The sequence below is a fragment of the Acinonyx jubatus genome, chromosome B4 (assembly GCF_027475565.1).
Source record: "Acinonyx jubatus isolate Ajub_Pintada_27869175 chromosome B4, VMU_Ajub_asm_v1.0, whole genome shotgun sequence".
NCBI classification, from domain to species: Eukaryota; Metazoa; Chordata; class Mammalia; order Carnivora; family Felidae; genus Acinonyx; species Acinonyx jubatus.
The window spans coordinates 1554517-1573760 of NC_069387.1; the positions used below are offsets into that span (position 1 = coordinate 1554517).

The window sequence follows — 19244 nt, forward strand, 5'->3', positions numbered from 1 at the left end:
CCTTTAATGAAATTCTTTTTTTTAAGTCTTATTTTATTTTTGAGAAAGAGAGAGAGAGAGCGCACTCATGAGCAGGGGAGGGGCAGAGAGAGAGGGAGACGCAGAATCCGAAGCAGGCTCCAGGCTCTGAGCTGTCAGCACAGAGCCCGACATGGGGCTTGAACCCACGAACCGTGAGATGGTGACCTGAACTGGAGTCAGACACTTAACTGACTGAGACTCCCAGGCGCCCCCCTCTTTAATGAAATTCTGAAATTTACTTAGAGAATCATAAATGTGAGGTGTCAGGTATGTTAATAGAAGGACCCTTGACCAGAAGTCGGTTATGATGTGTTCAGTCGTGGCTCCTGGCATCCCAGGGTCAAGGGCTGACCTTTCCAAAGTCTGTGATGGGACGGGTACGATCGGTGTGTTGGGGCCGAACGATCTCAGATCTCTTCCAAGTGTGAGCTGCTCGGACTCCTCTGTGCACCTGGGACTCGAGGAGCTTGTGAGGTGCCCTGCGCTCTTCGTGCAAGCGTCCGCTTGGCCCTGTGCGCTGTCGTCATGTGGCTCCAAGACGATGAGAGAACGGCCTCACTGTCAGTGAACAGCGTCCTCTGCAATCCACTTTCCCCGACGTCGGAGACTGTGCTGGGCCAACAGGTGCAGCCGTTTCAGATGCAGCCCTCATTGTGGGAAGTAACACGGGGATTTTGCTTCCTCCGGGGAAGGGGCTGCGCGGGATGAGCAGGAGAACGTTGATTTTTTTTTTTAATTTTTTTTTTCAACGTTTATTTATTTTTGGGACAGAGAGAGACAGAGCATGAACGGGGGAGGGTCAGAGAGAGAGGGAGACACAGAATCGGAAACAGGCTCCAGGCTCTGAGCCATCAGCCCAGAGCCCGACGCGGGGCTCGAACTCACGGACCGCGAGATCGTGACCTGGCTGAAGTCGGACGCTTAACCGACTGCGCCACCCAGGCGCCCCGAGAACGTTGATTTAAAATGATAGGATCACCTGTACCGAGGTAAACAACCTGGCAAATACTTCCGGCTACGTGTGCTGGTTCGGGGTCTGTCTTCGGCACGGTGGGAATCTGTTTTAAGTATAAAACCTATTATGCTCACACCGTGTGACAGCTCGCAATGGATCTGTAGTCCCGTCCGGACCGGAAGGAGTCTGGTGTCTCCAACAGCAGGGCGGGAGGGCCCCTTCTAAGTCGGGACACGGGGCGGGAGGCAGGACCCATTTGGACCGATGTCTCTTCCTGGGACGGGATTAGTAAAGGGTTAACCCGGCATTTGGCAAGGACACTTGAGGAGCCCAGCGTCCCAGCTCTAGGTGGAGAGAGCTGAGGGCTGTGGGGGGCACTGGAAGGAGGCCCTGTCACTCAGAGGCGGGATCGACACGGCAGGTCTCGGCCCTGCGCCACCTCCTGCAGATGGCCAGCGGGTGCGTCTGGGTCTGTCCTCCAAGCTTGACCCGCACGGGGCTGTGTCCTGTTTCCTTCCTGTCAGCCGAGCCGATTTTCACACTCAGGAGACTGAGGAGCTATGCTATTCACCATGTCAACATGTTTGTGCTATAAGACAGGATGGTCCGGGGAAGGAGGGTTGATGCTCCTGACCGAGGATCACTTGGTTCAACCTGGTGGCACAGAGACTCGGGGCCACCAAGGGACTTAACTTCCAGCTTACAACTTAGCTTAGTTGTAACTCTGATCCTCGTGGATGCTGGTTTCTGCATGTGTAGGTGTCAATAGCGATGCTCGCTTACGGTGGCCTCAGGGACGAAGCGGGGTGCTCTGTGTAGGGCCCCCTCCGTATGATGATGCACCGTATACTCTGCTGACTCCCCCTCCCCCGTGTCCCTTCTGTGATTCTCCCCTGCTGTTATGGTTCTGGATGGAAGCAGGTGCAGAAAGATGTTGAAAGCAATCGTCTTGCCTAAGGGAAGAGTATGTCTGACCACTTGGTTTAAAATGGTTTATGACGTTCATAACATTTTATCAGCTTTAAGGACCTAGATGTGGTCCTCTCCAGGTTCTCGTTCCCGCCTCTGGCCCAGGTCTCGGTCGTCCACAAGCAGACAGCCTGGCTGGCTTCCCCTTTGCTGCGCCTCTCCATGCTCAGCCCCCCGGGAGCGAGGGCCGGCCCAGGTCCCACAAGCCGGGAGTGAGGGTGCTCCTACCTCTCAAGTCCGACAAGGTCTCGTGATACGGGCGTAGAAGTTGGCTCTTTGAATCAGCCCAGCCTTGCAGTTGACATCCCACGGGGCATCCTTTGACTATCGAGCGACAGAAGGTGATCATAAGCAATTCCTCTGCCTTTCTCCCTCCAGGGATCTGTTCTGCGTGGTGGGGGACTTCAGCGGCTGAACCACCTGCTTGTTACTCAGCCGGGCAAGCTTCTTCGATGTGTTCTCGGTGTTTGTGGAACTCATGCCATCCTAGGGACAATCACATAAATGATAAACTCAAAAGGCCATATGGAAACATCAAGGACAAGTGTCAGAGAATGGGCAACAGCCAAGAGGACGGACGCTCTGTCGGCACTCAGCAAGGTCTTTGGGCCATTTGCTATGGCTGTGACCGTCTAACAATTCATTTAACATGTAACTTAACACGTCTCCTGTATGTTCTGAGGATGCTGGATTGAAATTAGGAAGGTAAATAGGTTTATTAGACAAACATCAACTGAGCTTTTTTATATTGACAAATAAGTTCTGTGAACTAGAGGAATCAGGAATTGAGTGATGTTTTGCCCCCACAATGTCAAACTAACCTTACATTTTGGAGACTGATAGAATTTGGTAATAAAGTATTTTATATATACACATATATTATACATATGTATATTGTGCCCGTGCACATGTATAAATATTATACATATATACACATACATATATGCATATGTGCACATTTTAGACATATACATATATTATATAATATATAGTGTATATATATATATACCATTAAATGAATATATAATATGTATGCACATAAAGTGTTTTATACATATGCTATAATTTGTCAATAGTTTACTATTGTGTTATTTTTTACTAATGAGTGGTATTGACTTACAAAACTTTATCTTTTAATCCTCAGTAAGGACTGGTTTCAAGATCAGGTTAGCCTCATAAAATAGATGTATTGGGATGTTCTTTCAGCTCCTCCCAGGGAGACCTTATGTTAGGGGTTCATTGAATCTTTGGTGGAGCTAACTTTTCATGTCAGTCCCACCGGTCTGGCCAGGTGCCCTGTGGAAGGGACAGTCCAAAGCTCTATGCTAACAAAGCCAAAGAGAATCAAGGTTCAACAAGCTCACACACAAATAATTCACTCGACAGAGTTACCTCTCTGACCTCATTATTGGTAATGGACATTGCAACTTAATGCTCCCCGTGTTACTATGCTCCAACCACTAAGGATTGTTGGATTATTTTAGAGGTTCTTTTTTTTAAGTCAGTCCTATGGCCAATGTGGGGCTTGAACTCACGACCCTGAGATCAAGAGTCCCATGCTCCAACACAGCCATCCAGGTGTCCCTATTTCAAAGATTTTAAAGATTCTTCATCAACATGTAGCTCTTAGCCAGAAATTGCAATTAGATACAATTCTTTTCACTTTGTTTTTACAGCTTTGTTGGGATATAATTGACTTACAATTACCTACATATTTTAAAAGGTAGACTTTGGGGGCTCCTAGGTGGCTCAGTCAGTTGAGCGTCCGAGTTTGGCTCAGGTAATGATCTCGCAGTCTGTGAGTTCAAGCCCCACATCAGGCTCTGTGCTGACAGCTTGGAGCCTGGAGCCTGCTTCGGATTCTGTGTCTCCCTCTCTCTCTGCCCCTCCCCTGCTCATGCTCTGTCTCTCTCTGTCTCAGAAATAAATTAAAAAAAAAAACATTAAAAAAAATTAAAAGGTAGACTTTGATCAGTTTTAACATAGGTGTACGCCTAAGAAACTATCCCCACAATCAAGGTAATGAACATACATACCGCCCTCCAAAATTTCCTCTCTTCCCAACCCTTACCCCCAGGTAATAATTTCCACCTTATCCCCAGGCAACAACTTTTTCTTATTTGCTCATTTATGATTTTATTAGATTTCTCTTTCTGCCTATCAGTACAGACTCAATGGTTTATAACCATGGGTTTTGTTTTGAGAGTCAGTGATCATAGGAAGAGCTTGTTCGACAAGGCACTGGATTTTTTCATTTCCACATTTCCATTTCACTCTTTTGCTAGGCAGTCTAAACCAGAGGGGACATATTCTCCTCAGCTGGTTACTTGCTCCAAACTGCAGAGGGTCTGCTATTCTCTTTGATGTGGCTCACGGAGGTCCACTTTACTAGATGACGAAGGTCTGGTTTGCAGATGTTGACATAAAAACCAAAAACATAATTATTGGAAAATTAGTTGATGCCTTTTCCAGTATTTCAGAGAAAGGCAATATAATGTTTCTAGTAAATGTTGATTTGCCTGCCCGGAAATTAAAACAGAGTAAAATATCCTCATGTTTTGCTTTGAAAGTTTTTCAAATAGAAGCTTCATATATTAATGATGTGCATGGAAACTCAGGGGGCAAACGCCCAAAGGCTTCCTTAGCCCTTTGACTGCTGAGTCACTGAGAATCCAATTTTAATTATAAGTAGGTTGACTTTGCTTCCATCAAAACCTCCTCTTGTCCACATCTTACTGAGACATAATTAGGATCAGATATCAAATACTGGGTTCTGGGTTAGTTAGCCTAATTTTCTTGGCAACTAATTGTTCCACTGGGTTGATTTTTTTTTCAGGTACTTTCTTAGGCCTGGTTCTTTCAAGCCCTCTGAACATTCTTCTGGAAGTGATTCACTTGGTTATAAAACACCAAGACCAACGTTATTTTCCCCAAGGCGTGTCTTAAAAGTTTGAGTCATTATTTACTACATGTATTCATTTTTGAAGTGGAAATATAGTTCCAAGTAGTGCGTTTAGGTATTAATGGAGTCCAAGGTTAGTGTGAAAGCCGTACTCCTTGTAAAGTTACAGGAATGTGAACTCAGACATGAAGGCGGGCTTCAGGGCAGAGTGGATAAAAGAAGCAGAAGGTGATGTGGGAATAGAGAGAGAGAAGCTGTGTACCGAGGAGAGCGGACACAGGCAGTGAGGAGTGACATCAGAGGAAACCTCTTACATGATCAAGTAGGAGCGAGAGTTCCTTTAATCACATCCTCTTATGACAATTAATCCCTTCATTATAGATGAATTAAGCTTCTTCCGTGCTCATGGACTGGAAGAATAAATATTGTTAAATCGTCAACACTACCCAAAGCTATCTACACATTCAACGCAATCCCAATTAGATTGCACTGGCATTCTTCTCAAAGCTAGAACAAATAATCCTAAAATTTGTATGGAACCACAAAAGACCCCAAAGGGCCAAAGTAATATTGAAGAAGAAGACCAAAGCAAGAGGCATCACAATCCCAGACTTTAGCCTGTACTACAAAGCTGTAATCATCAAGACAGCATGGTATTGGCACAAAAACAGACACATAGACCAACATGAAATAGAATAGAGACTCCAGAATTGGACCCACAAATGTATGACCAACTAATCTTTGACAAAGCAGGAAAGAATATCCGATGGAAAAAAGACAGTCTCTTTAACAAATGGTGCTGGGAGAACTGGACAGCAACATGCAGAAGAATGAAACTAGATCACTTGCTTACACCATTCACAACAACAACAACAACAACAACAACAACAAAAACACCTCAAAATGGATGAAAGACCTAAATGTGAGACAGGAAACCATCAAAACCATAGAGGAGAAAACAGAAAACAACCTCTTCGACCTCAGCCACAGCAACTTCTTACCTGATACATCTCTGAGGCAAGGGAATTCAAAGCAAAAATGAACTATTGGGACCTCACGAAGATAAAAAGTTTCTGCACAGCAAAGGAAACAATCAACAAAACTAAAAGGCAACCGATGGAATGGGAGAAGATATTTGCAAATGACATATCAGATAAAGGGCTATTGTCCAAAATCTAGAAAGAACTTACCAAACTCAACACCCAAAAAACAAATAATCCAGTGAAGAAATGGGCAGAAGACATGAATAGACACTTTTCCAAAGAAGACTTCCAGATGGCTAACACGCACATGAAAAGATACTGAACATCACTCATCAGCAGAGAAATACAAACCAAAACCACAGTGAGGTACCACCTCACACCTGTCACAATGGCTAAATTTAACATCACAAGAAACAACAGATGTTGGCAAGGATGTGGAGAAAGGAGAACCCTCTTGCCCTGCTGGTGGGAATGTAATCTGGTGCAGCCACTCTGGAGAACAGTATGGAGGTTCCTCAAAAAATTGAAGTAGAACTACCCTATGACCCAGCAATTGTGAGACTAGGTATTTGTCCAAAGGATACAAAAATGCTGATTCAAAGGGGTACATGCACCCCAGTGTTTAGAGCAGCACTATCGACAATAGCCAAAGTATGGCAAGAGCCCAAATATCCACCGATGGATGAATGGATAGAAAAGACGTGATATATACATTGGAGTATTACTTGGCAATCAAAAAGAATGAAATCTTTCCGTTTGCAACAATGTGGATGGAACCAGAGGGTATTATGCTAACCGAAATAAGTCAGAGAAAGACAAATATCATATGGCTTCACTCATATGTGGATTTGAGAAACACAACAGAGGAACATAGGAGAAGAGAGGGAAAAATAAGATAAAAACAGAGAGGGAGGCAAACCATAAGAGGCTCTTAAATACAGAGAACAAACTGAGGGTTGCTGGAGGGGACGAGGGGGGAGGGTGGGGAAAATGGGGGAGGGGCATTCAGGGGGGTGCTTGCTGGGATGAGCACTGGGTGTGGAATGGAACTGATGACTCGCTGCGTTCTGCTCCTGAAGCAAATGCTACACCATACGGTACCTAAATTGAATTTAAATACATAAATTCAAAATCGTGAAAATAAAAATGCATTCCTAAGGGAAAAACAAAACAAAACAATTGTTTTGACTTACTTTTGAACTTCCCTGGAGTTAATGACTATCCCTATTTCTCCTGCTTCATATTTTCTTTTCCTTCGTGCTTGTTGTCTTGTTCTGTGTGTGTGACCGATACAGAAGTGGCACCTGCAAAGGAGACCTGTTTTCAGAATCCTATTCTCATCCACATGTCTCCTGTTGCATGTGCTTCTAGTGAAGTCTGAGCTGGTGGCACGCGTGTCATCTACTTCCATGGGCGGAGAGGTGTCCGGAGGAACCAGGAAGCGTGACATGTGTGGGCCCTGCCGACGAGTGACAGTCACTTCCTCTGAGCAGGCTCCCTTCGGTTCCACAGGACAACCCCATTCAACGTGCTCTCCTGCTTTCATCCCGTGTGTCGGCAGGGAGCCAGGCATGGGTGGGAACCACTGGGGAAAGTGAAATTCTGTGGCTCTCTTCTGCTGCCTCCCTCGGACTCCCCGCTAAAGAGCGGAGTGTCCGCACAGGATGCCGAGAACGTGGAAGGATCCCGAATGGGCCCAGCTTGAGGCAGCTTTCCAAAGAGCAGGACTGGGGACTCCCCACCACCCTGGTTGGAAGCCCCGCAAGCTATGGAGTTACAAGGGTGCAAGACGGGGAGTTAAGGTCACTGGTGCAAAGACTGGCTTTCAAAAGGAAGAACGGGGCCTAGAAGTGAACAACGGAGAAAAAAAAATCATCATGGCGAGGTTAAATGACCCGGTCTCCATTTTGCTGCATTTACCCGACTGACACAGAGGCCAGACGGGTCCCAAACGTGTGGGACTGCAGTCCTTGCTGGATGTGTCACCGCCTGTGAAAACAAAGCGACTGCGTATCACCCTTGTGTCTCACTCGTCCTTTAGGGTTCAAAGTAAGATTTCCGTAAACTCCTTGTTCTTACCCTGGCGTTTTGCGAATGCCCTGGGCTGGCTGTGTATGTATCCTCAAGACTTGTGGTCCTCACGTGTGCACAGAACACACACACGCACGCAACACGCACGACACGGGCACACGCACGCTCACACATCCTCTACCTGCTCCCGCAGACCGTCACGATTCCCTGTTTCTGGGCTTCTGCCGTGCCACCGGCTGCAACCCACCTATGACCTCATGATCCACTGTGAGGTTCATGCCAGTTTTAGGACTGCCTCGTGATGTAATTTGGGGTGAGGCCATGTCTTAGTTTCATTATTCGTCCCAGGGCATCAAGTACAGGGCTCTGGACAGGACAGATTCTCCATAACTGATTGTGGCTATAATCTCATATATATATATATATATATATATATATATATATATATATATATATGTATATTTCTCATATATAATCCCATAATCTCAATCGATTGATTGTGGCTGATATTTTAGGAACTCCCTGAGGAGTAAAAGCACAATCTTAGCACCTGGGGAAAAGTGCAGGGCGTGCCCTCAGGAGGGTGGCCTGCATCGGGGATGGCCTTACACTTTTCCTCAGCATTCTTATATAATGAAGTAAGATGCTTGCTAAAAATACAAGTTTTAGAGATTTTTTTTTTCCACTTGGATTGGAGCTGAATTGCTTTGCACATTCTTTGGAGAAACGACTGAAATCCTGTTAGCACGATGAGTCAGCTGTCTATATTTATGACATTGGCTTTCTGGAGTGCATATATTTATTAGGGAATGGTACCTGAGGGAATAAGGAAATCAAGACGGATGTCTTAGGTTGCCTCTGTGCGATGCCTGAGCAACTTACATATTCTACCAAATCGGTAAAAAAATCGTGCAAGCATGCAAGTTAATTGTTTGGAATTTTGAGTGCAGGGAATCTGAAAGAATGAGTTTTTCATTTTTCATTATTTTTGCTTCATGTAGACATGATTCAAATACTAAGAATTACATCGCACCTTTAAACTAGGTACCCGAAAGCCGTTTGTGACTATCTGACATTCTCCATGTTTGCGCACTCATTTGTTAGGTGAAGGATACATTTCTGGTTCCACGTCAGGCGTCAAAACTCCTTTCAAAGAGAAAGTCGTTGTTTGGAAAGCTATTTTCTGCCATCAGTGCAGATCGAGGTATGACCCTCGGCGTCAGTGTCCCCCACGGAGTCAGGGCAAAGGGATGTTTTTCTCAATATGACAAACCAACTTGAATGTACTTAGTGTTCTGCAGAAGGAAAGAAGAAATGCTAAGAGAGGGGCAGAGCACAGAGCCGGCCAGAACAAGGGTGACGGGACATCGCCTGAGGGCAGGCAAGGAGAGAAAGCCAAGTGGCCAGTGTGAATGTGAGAAAGCAGGTCACTTGCAGGAATCACAACCACACGCCACGGGGATGCTCCTCCAGTGCATACGCTTCTTGCGTCAGCTCTGTGGTGAATCCCGCGAGGCAGATCTGGACTGAGCCTGGGGAATCTTGGAGGGTGTGCACGGCAGTCGGGCCAGGGCAGGGGGTCCTCGAGTCCCCCTGGCGGAGGCAGGCAGCTGTTATTTATATTACAGAGGACGACCTAAATTCCAATAACGTTTTTATGGTAACTGAAAAGAGCATCATCCTGTTGAAATGTGTTGCAGGTGAAGCATCACTTTTAATCAATCGGCATCCTCTCTAGGAGAGGCGGCGTGGCCAGCTTTACGCAGGGCACCGAAGGGCGCAGAACAGGCACAGTGTACCCATGCACAGAAACTAGGAAAAGGGGATGGGATTGAAGTTGAATGTGAGACAGTAACCGCTCTGGGATGGGCGAGGGGAAGAGTTCTTCGCAGACGCTGGAAATGAAGAAGGGAATGGGCTTGGTTTCTAGTGAAGGGGAACCGATCAACCTGCTGTGGACACACCCCTGGATGTAGCACACATCCTCGAGGGAGACGCAGTGGGTTTTCTTTGATATTTAAGTCAAAGCCTCTCTATACATCCAAGTGGCTATTTACTCACGGCACAGCTTCTCTTCCTGTGTTTGAAGCTTGTCAATGAGTGTACCATTCATCCATTCTCCTGTGATTCTAAACAAACACACCAAAGAGCTGGGATCGCATGGGGGAATAAAAGCCACAAAAGAAAAGCGGTCTAGATATCATCTGTATTTACAAATTCGTGTTCTCGGGGCATAATTGGTAAAGTAGAAGGGTAATTTTCTCCCCGTGCCACACTGCCTCTCTTCCAGCTATTTTTAGGGTGGTGTTTGGGGAGCGAATGCTCTGTCCCCCCCACCCCCGCACCCCCTGCAGCTGTCTGCCAGTCCCCACAGGCTGCTGAGTGCAATGTGAGGCAGAGCCTTGAAATGCAAATGTGTGGGATAAGAGGGGAAGGGGACACACACGGGGTTGGGGTCAGGGTCGAGGCAGGTGTCTTGCAGGACTGCTTTCTCTGTGGATCCGGTAGGTGCTTGGAAACACAGTACAGGCTTCTCCTCAGTAAATAACCTGTAAAACTCCTGTCTGTAGGAGAGGACTGGCTGGTCTTTCAGAAGAAGAACCTGGCGGTTTCCTTTATATGGAAATTTCTTAACAGCCATTTTGTATAATTCTTAGGGGAATGTCCTGCCCAGGAATGCTGGGGGTGGAGGTGGGGTCTCCGCATGCTGGTTTTGATAGTTACTGTATTTTCTAAAGGAGCAGAGCTTTGATAATATCCATAGGCATAGGCTACCTTTTGAGAAATGAAGCCGTGACTAACACCCTAGATGAACTTTCTACAGCCGGGACACTAAACACATTTTTATCTGTGTCTTTACCTATTCTTTATCTTGCTCATTTGAAAACAGAAATAAATCATGAGCAGAACGTGATGAATACTTGGCTCAGCTGTAGAAATCAGAGCTCATCGTGGGTGTGGAGGTAATGGGTCGATCAGTTTAGTAAATTGGGAATGAACCTCTGAGTCAAAAGCTAAATTCCAAAACAGACATTCTACGCAACGCTTGTCATTTAGGAAAAAAATATATATATACCCACACGTATGCAAGGGGCACATTTAAAATTCTGAGATTGTGTCACATTGTGTTGAGCAAATGCCGCTGGTCCATTTTCCACCCTTGGGGATTTATGAATGACTTCCCACAGCATCAGTTCTGGGTATGGGCGCCGAAACGGGTCTGTCTTTTAGCATATAATGCCAAATTGGAGATCTTTGTATTTGTGATACTTGCATATTTATTTTGTGTTTTACGCTCTTTTATATCCGTTTGTTATGTCAAAGCCGATAAGATTCTCAATACCCCACTCTGGATAGATCTCTGCATTTTGGTGACACTGTTTCAAATGGTTTTCTAACCCAACGTTAGATTGTCTTTTAGGGAGTTACTGTTTTCTTTTACCGTGTTTTTATTTATTTGTTTTTGTTTTCTGGGTCTCCCCCCACCCCCGGTCTTTGTTGCTTATTTCTCTGTTTATCTACACCAGTTGTTTGGAAAAGGAATACAAAAGTATTCCTTTAAGTGCTTATGTTTTTACCTACGTAACGATTAAAACCGTGTTTTGGCTTCTGTGAGGCGAGTGATTTATTACTCTTTATTACTCACGCCATTCCTTATATCCATATTAAAAAATACCTGATCTTTCTAAAAAAATTTCGTTTTAAAATATCTGATATAGTGACCAGTATTTTATCACATTTAAAACATTGGGCCCAGGTTTATGCTTGACAGTTTCAATGTCAATTTATTTAGTCCATATTTTTGGCAATTATAGTCCATACTTCTGGTCCTAGTTTAGACCTAAATTACTTCCGTTTGCATTTGAATTGCTTACTGTCCAATAAATTCATAGCCGAAATTGTGTTTAAATTCTCTTTCTTTTCAAGGACAAGAGACGGGTTTATAATCTGCATGTCATTTATTGCTGATAGTGTTGTTGTTGCCACGACCTGTCAGTGAAAACCTGGCCGCTTATAAAATTCTCGGGTTCCTGTTTTTACTGCAAGTTGCCTAAAAATGAGGCACGATGTCCTTTAAAAATTAAGGCTGGACAGGATTACGAGGCTAGTGTGATCTTTATTCATGCATTGGAATTTGCTTAATCAATATGCCTGTACATTACTCTATCAAGTTTTATGATTTATTAAAACTTGCCCTATTTTCTGTTATTATTTTATTTAAATTAAAAAAAATAATCGGCACACGCTTGTCCATTCTTACTTTCAGATTTTGCTTTGGTCTTGGCTTCTGTTCCCGTTGTTCCACATTCTTCCTCGGGTTCACCAAATATATCTTCAACTTAGACCTTCTGTCTCTGCCTCAATTTTTGTCACCTCAGCTTGACTCACATCTCCTCAGCCTCTTTCTTTGCTAATGTAGCTGTTTCCATGTCACTTTTCTGTGTGCCGTTCGATTTTACATTTTGATGAATTCCAAAGTGAAGTTGAGTTCTTGCATGTTCCAGGCTTTGCCCCCCTTCCCCCCCATCCCCCGTGTGTCCTCACCTTCATGTTGCCCGAGTGTGGGCGTCTCTCCTATGTTTGGCTTCACCTTTAGTTTACAGAGACCATGTCTTATTATGGCCCCCTACGAACCACTCACCCCTTCTCTAGATTTCCTCTGGTTCCTCAGGAATTCACCTTCTGCTGTGTTATGTTGTCACTAGTCTTTAAACTTCTCTTCCCCTTGTGCTGGTGGCATCACGGGGACGCCCAAGGAGTCATATCAGGGGGCCCCTCCTCTTGAGTGCAGGTGGCACCTGCCACTGGCCTCTCACCAGCACAATATGGCAAAGGGGAGCCCTGTCACCATCTTGGTGGCTGAAGGGGACATTCTGCTGTTGGTCTTGAACTTGCTGGTTCTCAGGCAGTCACCCCGGCTGCGGGCTCCCCGGTGACAGCCAGAGAAACCCGGACCCCAGACTCCACGGCTGCGACGAGCTGAGTCCTGCCGACAAGCCCAGAAGAAAATCCTGAGCTCCGAGTGAGATCGCCTAAGACCCACTGAAGCTGTGTCCAGACTCCTGGCCGCCGGACGGCCCATCCATGCTCCTTTCAGCTGCTGAGATTTTGATAATTTTTTACTCAGTGATGGAAAGCAACACCCTCATTCTGCAGTACTTTGAAAACTCTATGTTAATGCCTCTCCTTATTCAGTTTCAAAAGTTTTTTAAAAAGCTTTTATTTATTTATTTATTTATTTATTTATTTAAAATTTAATTTAATGTTTATTTTTGAGAGAGAGACAGACAGAGCATGAGCGGGGAAGGGGCAGAGAGAGAGGAAGACACAGAATCCGAAGCAGGCTCCAGGCTCTGAGCTGTCAGCCCAGAGGCGGACGCGGGGCTCGAATTCATGAACTGTAAGATCATGACCTGAGCTGAAGTTGGACACTTAAGCGACTGAGCCACCCAGGCGACCCTCGGTTTTTTTAAAGCTTTTTTTTTTTAATGTTTATTTATTTATTTTGAGAGAGAGAGAGCACAGCAGAGGATGGGCAGAGAGAGAAGGGGAGAGAGAATCCCAAGCAGGCTCCGTGCTGTCAGCAGAGAGCCCAACGCGACGTGGGGCTCAATCTCACCAAACAGCAAGATCACGACCTGGAGCCGAAATCAAGAGTCAGACACTCAATCGACTGAGTCACCTGGGCGCTCCATCTCCTTGTTCATTTTTAAACAAAATCTCATGGCCAAAGACCCTCACTTATTGTGGAAACAATTGTTTTGTTTTCGTCACTAGACTAAAGAAACAACAGACCCAGAACCAAAGCTTTGCATTTTGTGAAAGTTTATTTGAAGGTAAATACATATGTTTTTGTCCGTCATTTACAGGAGCTCAAGTTGCTTTCTAGCATTGTAGAGATTATTCTCCATGCCTAGAAAATATTAGTGCTATTAGCCAAGAGCATCTAGTTGGGGGAATTTTGATTTACGACTGATAATCAAATCTTGTCTTCTTGCCGGCATCCCCACAGACTCTTCTAAAGCTTGCGAGTGAATAAATTAGTCTGCTGAATGTCAACATAGGGGAAATATGCATAAAATTTACCCCCAAAATAATAATCCTAGTGCATTTTAAAAATTATTTTCTGGCTCATGGCCACAACGGAGACCCTTGGGCCCCGAGGAAGACTGTATTTTGGTTTTAAATGCATATTCTGGTGTCATCAGGACCACGGTAAGACTTCCTGGGGGGGGGGGGGTTCACTCCATGCTCTCATCTTCTGTTTCCGACGACGCTTAATGAAGAATCTCTTACAATGCACTTGCCAGTGAAGGCCTACACGGGCTGCAGAGTAACCCAGGACTTCACACACATGCTCCATGTACGTTTGCAAAGCTGTCTCTGAAGACGAGGAGAGAAAGCTGCTGTCTGCTCTGGAGGCCAGGGGGGTGACCCCCTCTGGAGGCCAGGGGGTGATCCCCTCTGAAAGCCCGGAGAGATGACCCCTTCTGGAGGCTGGGGAAGTGACCCCCTCTGAAGGCCAGGGGAGGTGACCCCCTCTGGAGGCTGGGGGGATGATCCCTCTGGTGGCTGGGGGGGATGACCCCTCTGGATGCTGGGGGGGATGATCCCTCTGGTGGCTGGGGGGGAATGACCCCTCTGGAGGCTGGGGGAGGCGACCCCCTCTGAGGCTGGGGAGGTGACCCCCTCTGAAGGCCAGAAGAGGTGACCCCCTCTAGAAGCCAGGGGAGGTGACCTCCTCTGGAGGCTGAGGGGATGACCCCTCTGGTGGCTGGGGGGGATGACCCCTCTGGAGGCTGGGGAAGGTGACCCCCTCTGGTGGCTGGGGAGGTGACCCCCACTGGGGTCTGGGAGGTGGGTCACCCAACAGAAAGCTGCTCTCAGCCACCCCTCCAAGGGGGCCATGTTCCAGAAGATTCTTTCTGAGCCCCCACAATCCCCATGCCCCCCGCATTAGTCAGCTGGGGCTGCCGTAACAGGTATCCCAGACTCGGGCTTAAACAACAGACACTCACGGTGCCGCATGCTGGAGGCAGGGAGTCCGGGATCTGGGCGTGGTCAGGGCTGGTTCCTCCCGAGGCCTCTGTCCTGAGCGTGCAGGCGTCGTCTTCTCTCGTGTCCTCACGTGGCCGTCCCTCCATGTGTGTCTGTGTCCTGACCTCCTCTTCTTATAAGGACCCCAGTCAGATTGGATTAGTCACCTCATTCCACCTCAGTCACCTCTTTAAAGGTCCCTTCTCCAAATACACTCACATTTTGAGGTCCTGGGAACTAGATTTCAAAACAAGAATTTCGTGTGGACACAGCTCGGTCCATGCAGCGTCTGCTCCCACATCCCAGAAACCAACCCCGTCTTTGTGATTTCAGCCTCAGACTGGCCTTGGCTCAGAAACAGCCAACACCCACAGAAGCTCCCAGATCTGTTGGTGAGGAATCAGGGCAAGTGGGGTATCATGGTCTTTCTGTCACTCTTCCAAGATTCCTCCAGGCTGCCGAACTCCAGATGTCCGTCTTCAGGGGGAAGACGGGGTCCTCGGTGACTTCCGTGATTCTTTGAACAGGGAACTTTGGTGTGCAATGGCACACGGATGCGAAGATATTCACCTCTGAGTGAAATCATGCAGGTGCACAATGCGCAGACTTTTCTTTAAAAAATCGTAACATCTTTTAATGTGAGTGTAACTCATCATAAACATGGGCAAAAATAACCTAAGAGTGTGCTTGCAACAAACATCGGGTAGGGCGACATAACTAAATGTACTATGCAATCTAACTCCCGCTGAAAAGATGAGATATCTTGCCTTTTTTATATAAAAGCAAAGCCAAGGTGGGCAGGGAAGATTAATTTATGGAAGAAGAAATTACTTACAAAGAGTCTCCACATCTTGGGAAAATGTATCTGTTACCAGTGACATATGGGCTTCTCTTTAAAAGCATAAGCTTTTTCAGATGCCATTAGGCATGCATTTTTCTAAATAGTTACTTTTGAACTTCATAAACAAGCCAAACAACATATGGAATGATTATGATTTGCATAAAATATGATGTGGGAAATGTCCCACAGATGATTCCTAAGTTGTTGCACACTTTTTTTTTGGAGAGACAACAAACTCCAAAGGAAAAAAACTGGCTTCAGTTTATGCTTAATTCTTTTTCAGTCGACCTCCCTTCTAATAAGGACCTTGTTTTCTTTCTTTCTTTCTTTCTTTCTTTCTTTCTTTCTTTCTTTCTTTCTTTCTCTCTCTCTCTCTCTCTTTCTTTCTTTTTCTTTCTCTTTCACTCTCTCCCTCTTTTTCTCTCTCTCCCTCTCTCCTCTCCTCTCCTGTCTTCTCTGCTCCTCCCTTTCAGACCTTGTTTTCTAAGACCCTCTTTTGCTCCAGCTAAGTGCTACACATCATTTTTTTGGAGCTGACTGAACCCCTTCTGGTCACAAATGGGATTCTGTCTCTGCGACGTTGCTCTAGAACATGTGTGCTGGTCTGGCACTGAGGAAGCATCAAGAACAGAGTCCCCAATGAGTCCCTCCGGCCGCTGAGAGGGGACTTCCCTTGGGCTGTGTCACAATGTGCATCATGTCCCCCCCAGGGACACCGTGAGTGACCCGTGGTGCCACTGAGGACCCTGTGCAGCCTCCTCCAGCTTCAACTTGACCCCTTCCACTCATATACATGACTATCTATCCTGCGTTTATGGGGACACTGAGGGCGTAGGTAACGGCGGGGGGGGGGGGGGGGTAGTGAGACCATATCTAAGCCTGTCTTGAAGTTTATTGTATTGTGTCCATTCGTTTGATTTGTCCCTCCTTTGCAAATACTCCTGGAGGGCAGCCAAGTGTCGAGTACTGTGCCCAGTGACGGTGCCATCCGAGTGAGTAAAACTTTGTTTTCTTACAATAGGCGCATGTTATTTAGATAATCAGAAAAACACCCACAAAATGAAGGCATATTCTCTGTGAAATACGAATGGGTATTCATAAGAAGATTAGACTAATTTTATGGAGGGCAAGAACCATATTTTCTCTGTCATTATATTCCATAAAATGTCTTGCTGAATACGTTTTACAAATTCGTTTATTTGTTTATTTAAAGTAGGCTGTAAGCCCAATGTGGGGGCTTGAACCCACAATCCCAAGAGAGAGCTAGAGTTGTATGTTCTATTGACTGAACCGGCCGGGAGCCCCTCTTGCTGAGTGCTTTTGCATACGCCTTTAGTAAATATTTCTGAATAATTGATTCTGAGATCCAAAGACATTAAATATTATTCACTATAAGAAATTTCACTCCAGTGAATATGGGTAGAATAAATGCATTACAGGCAATAAACATTAGTTTTATAGAAAACATGAGCGTAAGGAAAATTTTTAAAAGAGGTTTAGCATTAAATTTGTTCTGGGGATGGGATGTGATGAAACCATCACTAATTGCCAAATTCCGACTTTTTAAGAGGAATGCATCTTTTTACTTATTCCCATACAGTTTTTACCTTGTCAGGGTTTCTAGACTTAATTCTTGAAAATAACTCCTCCGACTATGTCAAAGTACCCCTGTGGACCATATGAAGGGTCTCCCTGCTTCCAGCTTTGGTGCGAGGAGCAATCAGTGGGCGGAGGACCGTGTTCTGGGTGCTGTCTGCGCGTTTATTTAAATCCGGCCAGGCCAGGCATTGCCTAGCAACACGGCGCAGAGACAGGCCTCGGGATGAGCAGCAGAAGCTGTGACAGCAGTCAGCAGGAGACACTGTATAAAAAAGCATCCCAGCTGCTGATTGTTTTAAAGGAGGAAAATGCGTAAGATGAACTCTCGAGTTATGTCTGCTGTGTAGGCTCAGAGGCCCAGCAGCATGTGTCTACTTGCTGAGGGACACGTGCCTTGTTCCAGGGCCGGGTGGGCACGATTTCACCACCCCCCTACTCATCCTGACAGTTACCTGTGCTGGTAACGACCAGCAGGAGTCCGCCTCGACCCGCGAGGAGTGGCCGGACTATGGCCGCACCACTCCTGTGTGTGCCTGTGCGTGCGGCATGAACATTTGCGCATGCGCGAGCACAGAACGTACGCACATACATGTGATGTGTGCGTACGGAGGGAGAGAGCACAGATCGAGTGTTTGGAAGAAGTGGGCTCACGTGATTATGGACGCTGAGATGCCCGGGGTCGGCCACGCATACGCCGGAGACCCCGGGGGCCCGGTGGCTCAGCTTTGAGTCTGAGTCTGAGTCCAAGGACAGTAGAAGACCAATGTCCCAGCTCAAAGACGGAAAGACAGAATTCCTCCCACTCAGTCTTTTTGCTCTCTTCAGGTCTCCAAAAGATCGTATGAAGCCCACCCACACTGGGGAGAGGGATCTCTTTACTCATCCCCTGCTTCAAATGTTAATCTCATCCAGAGACACTCAAGAGACACCTGGATTCACTGGTGACCAAATGTCTGGGTGCACGATGGCCTAGTCAAGTAGACACATGCAATTAACCACAATTATGGACAGACAGACAGATAGATAGACAGGCAGATAGACAGACAGATAGACAGAGACATAGGCCTCGAGGCGGATGGCTATGGATAAACGTGGACACAGACAGGCGGACAGAAGTGTGGAAAGCGACTTAGAATTCTCAACAGCTCTCTTGTTGACCACCTCTGTAGAAGTTGGGGATTCATTAACCTTTCAGGGTTTTATTTCCTAAATCACAACAACAACAAAAAAGGGTTTAGACTCATCCATAAACTGTGGAGTAGAAAAAAGCAGGGTTTTTTTTTTGTTTTCTGTAAATGTTTTTTAATGCTTATTTATTGTCGAGAGAGACAGATTGTGAGTGGGGGAAGGGCAGAGAATCCAAAGCTGGCCGGATGTGGGGCTCAAACCCACGAACTGGGAGATGATGACCTGAGTGCAACTGACTGAGCCACCCAGGTGCCCCCTACCCCATAAATATAAACAGTAGAGCAGCAAAATAATTTCTAAAATATGAGACAACCTTGAAAAAAATAAGCAGGACAGTTACTTGTCTCTAGTTTTCTGAGACTTAACACCTGCTTTTCCTATTTTTCCCTTAACACCAGGATAATTGTAACGTTTTTGCGAGAGAGGGTGGTATTACCCATTTCAGTACGTAGAAACAGAAGAGCAGCCCAAGCGACTTTCTAGCGTGTCATTTCAGAAAGGGTTTAGGTTATGTTAAAACATTCACTGCAACACATTTCCTCCTAGCACATTCCATTTTGATAACGCGTTCATTCAAACGCAGCTACATACACATGTGGATTTTCTTGCCACGTACAATAGGAGGAAATCTGAGAAACAGTATGAACTATATACGTATATAACACATAATTTACGTTACATATAATGTGAGAACATATTCTAAACATATAGTAATAT

General features: G+C 45.8%; 1 long non-coding RNA gene across 1 annotated transcript; it reads right to left on the reverse strand.

Moving 5' to 3' along the window:
• Nucleotides 1-740: 740 nt before the first annotated feature.
• Nucleotides 741-17844, reverse strand: LOC128316262 (uncharacterized). The gene is made up of 3 exons (XR_008299862.1): nucleotides 17348-17844; nucleotides 7024-7134; nucleotides 741-2431 (listed from the first exon to the last, which is right to left on the reverse strand). It is a non-coding gene; the product is annotated as an uncharacterized LOC128316262 (long non-coding RNA).
• Between the last annotated feature and the right edge of the window lie 1400 nt (nucleotides 17845-19244).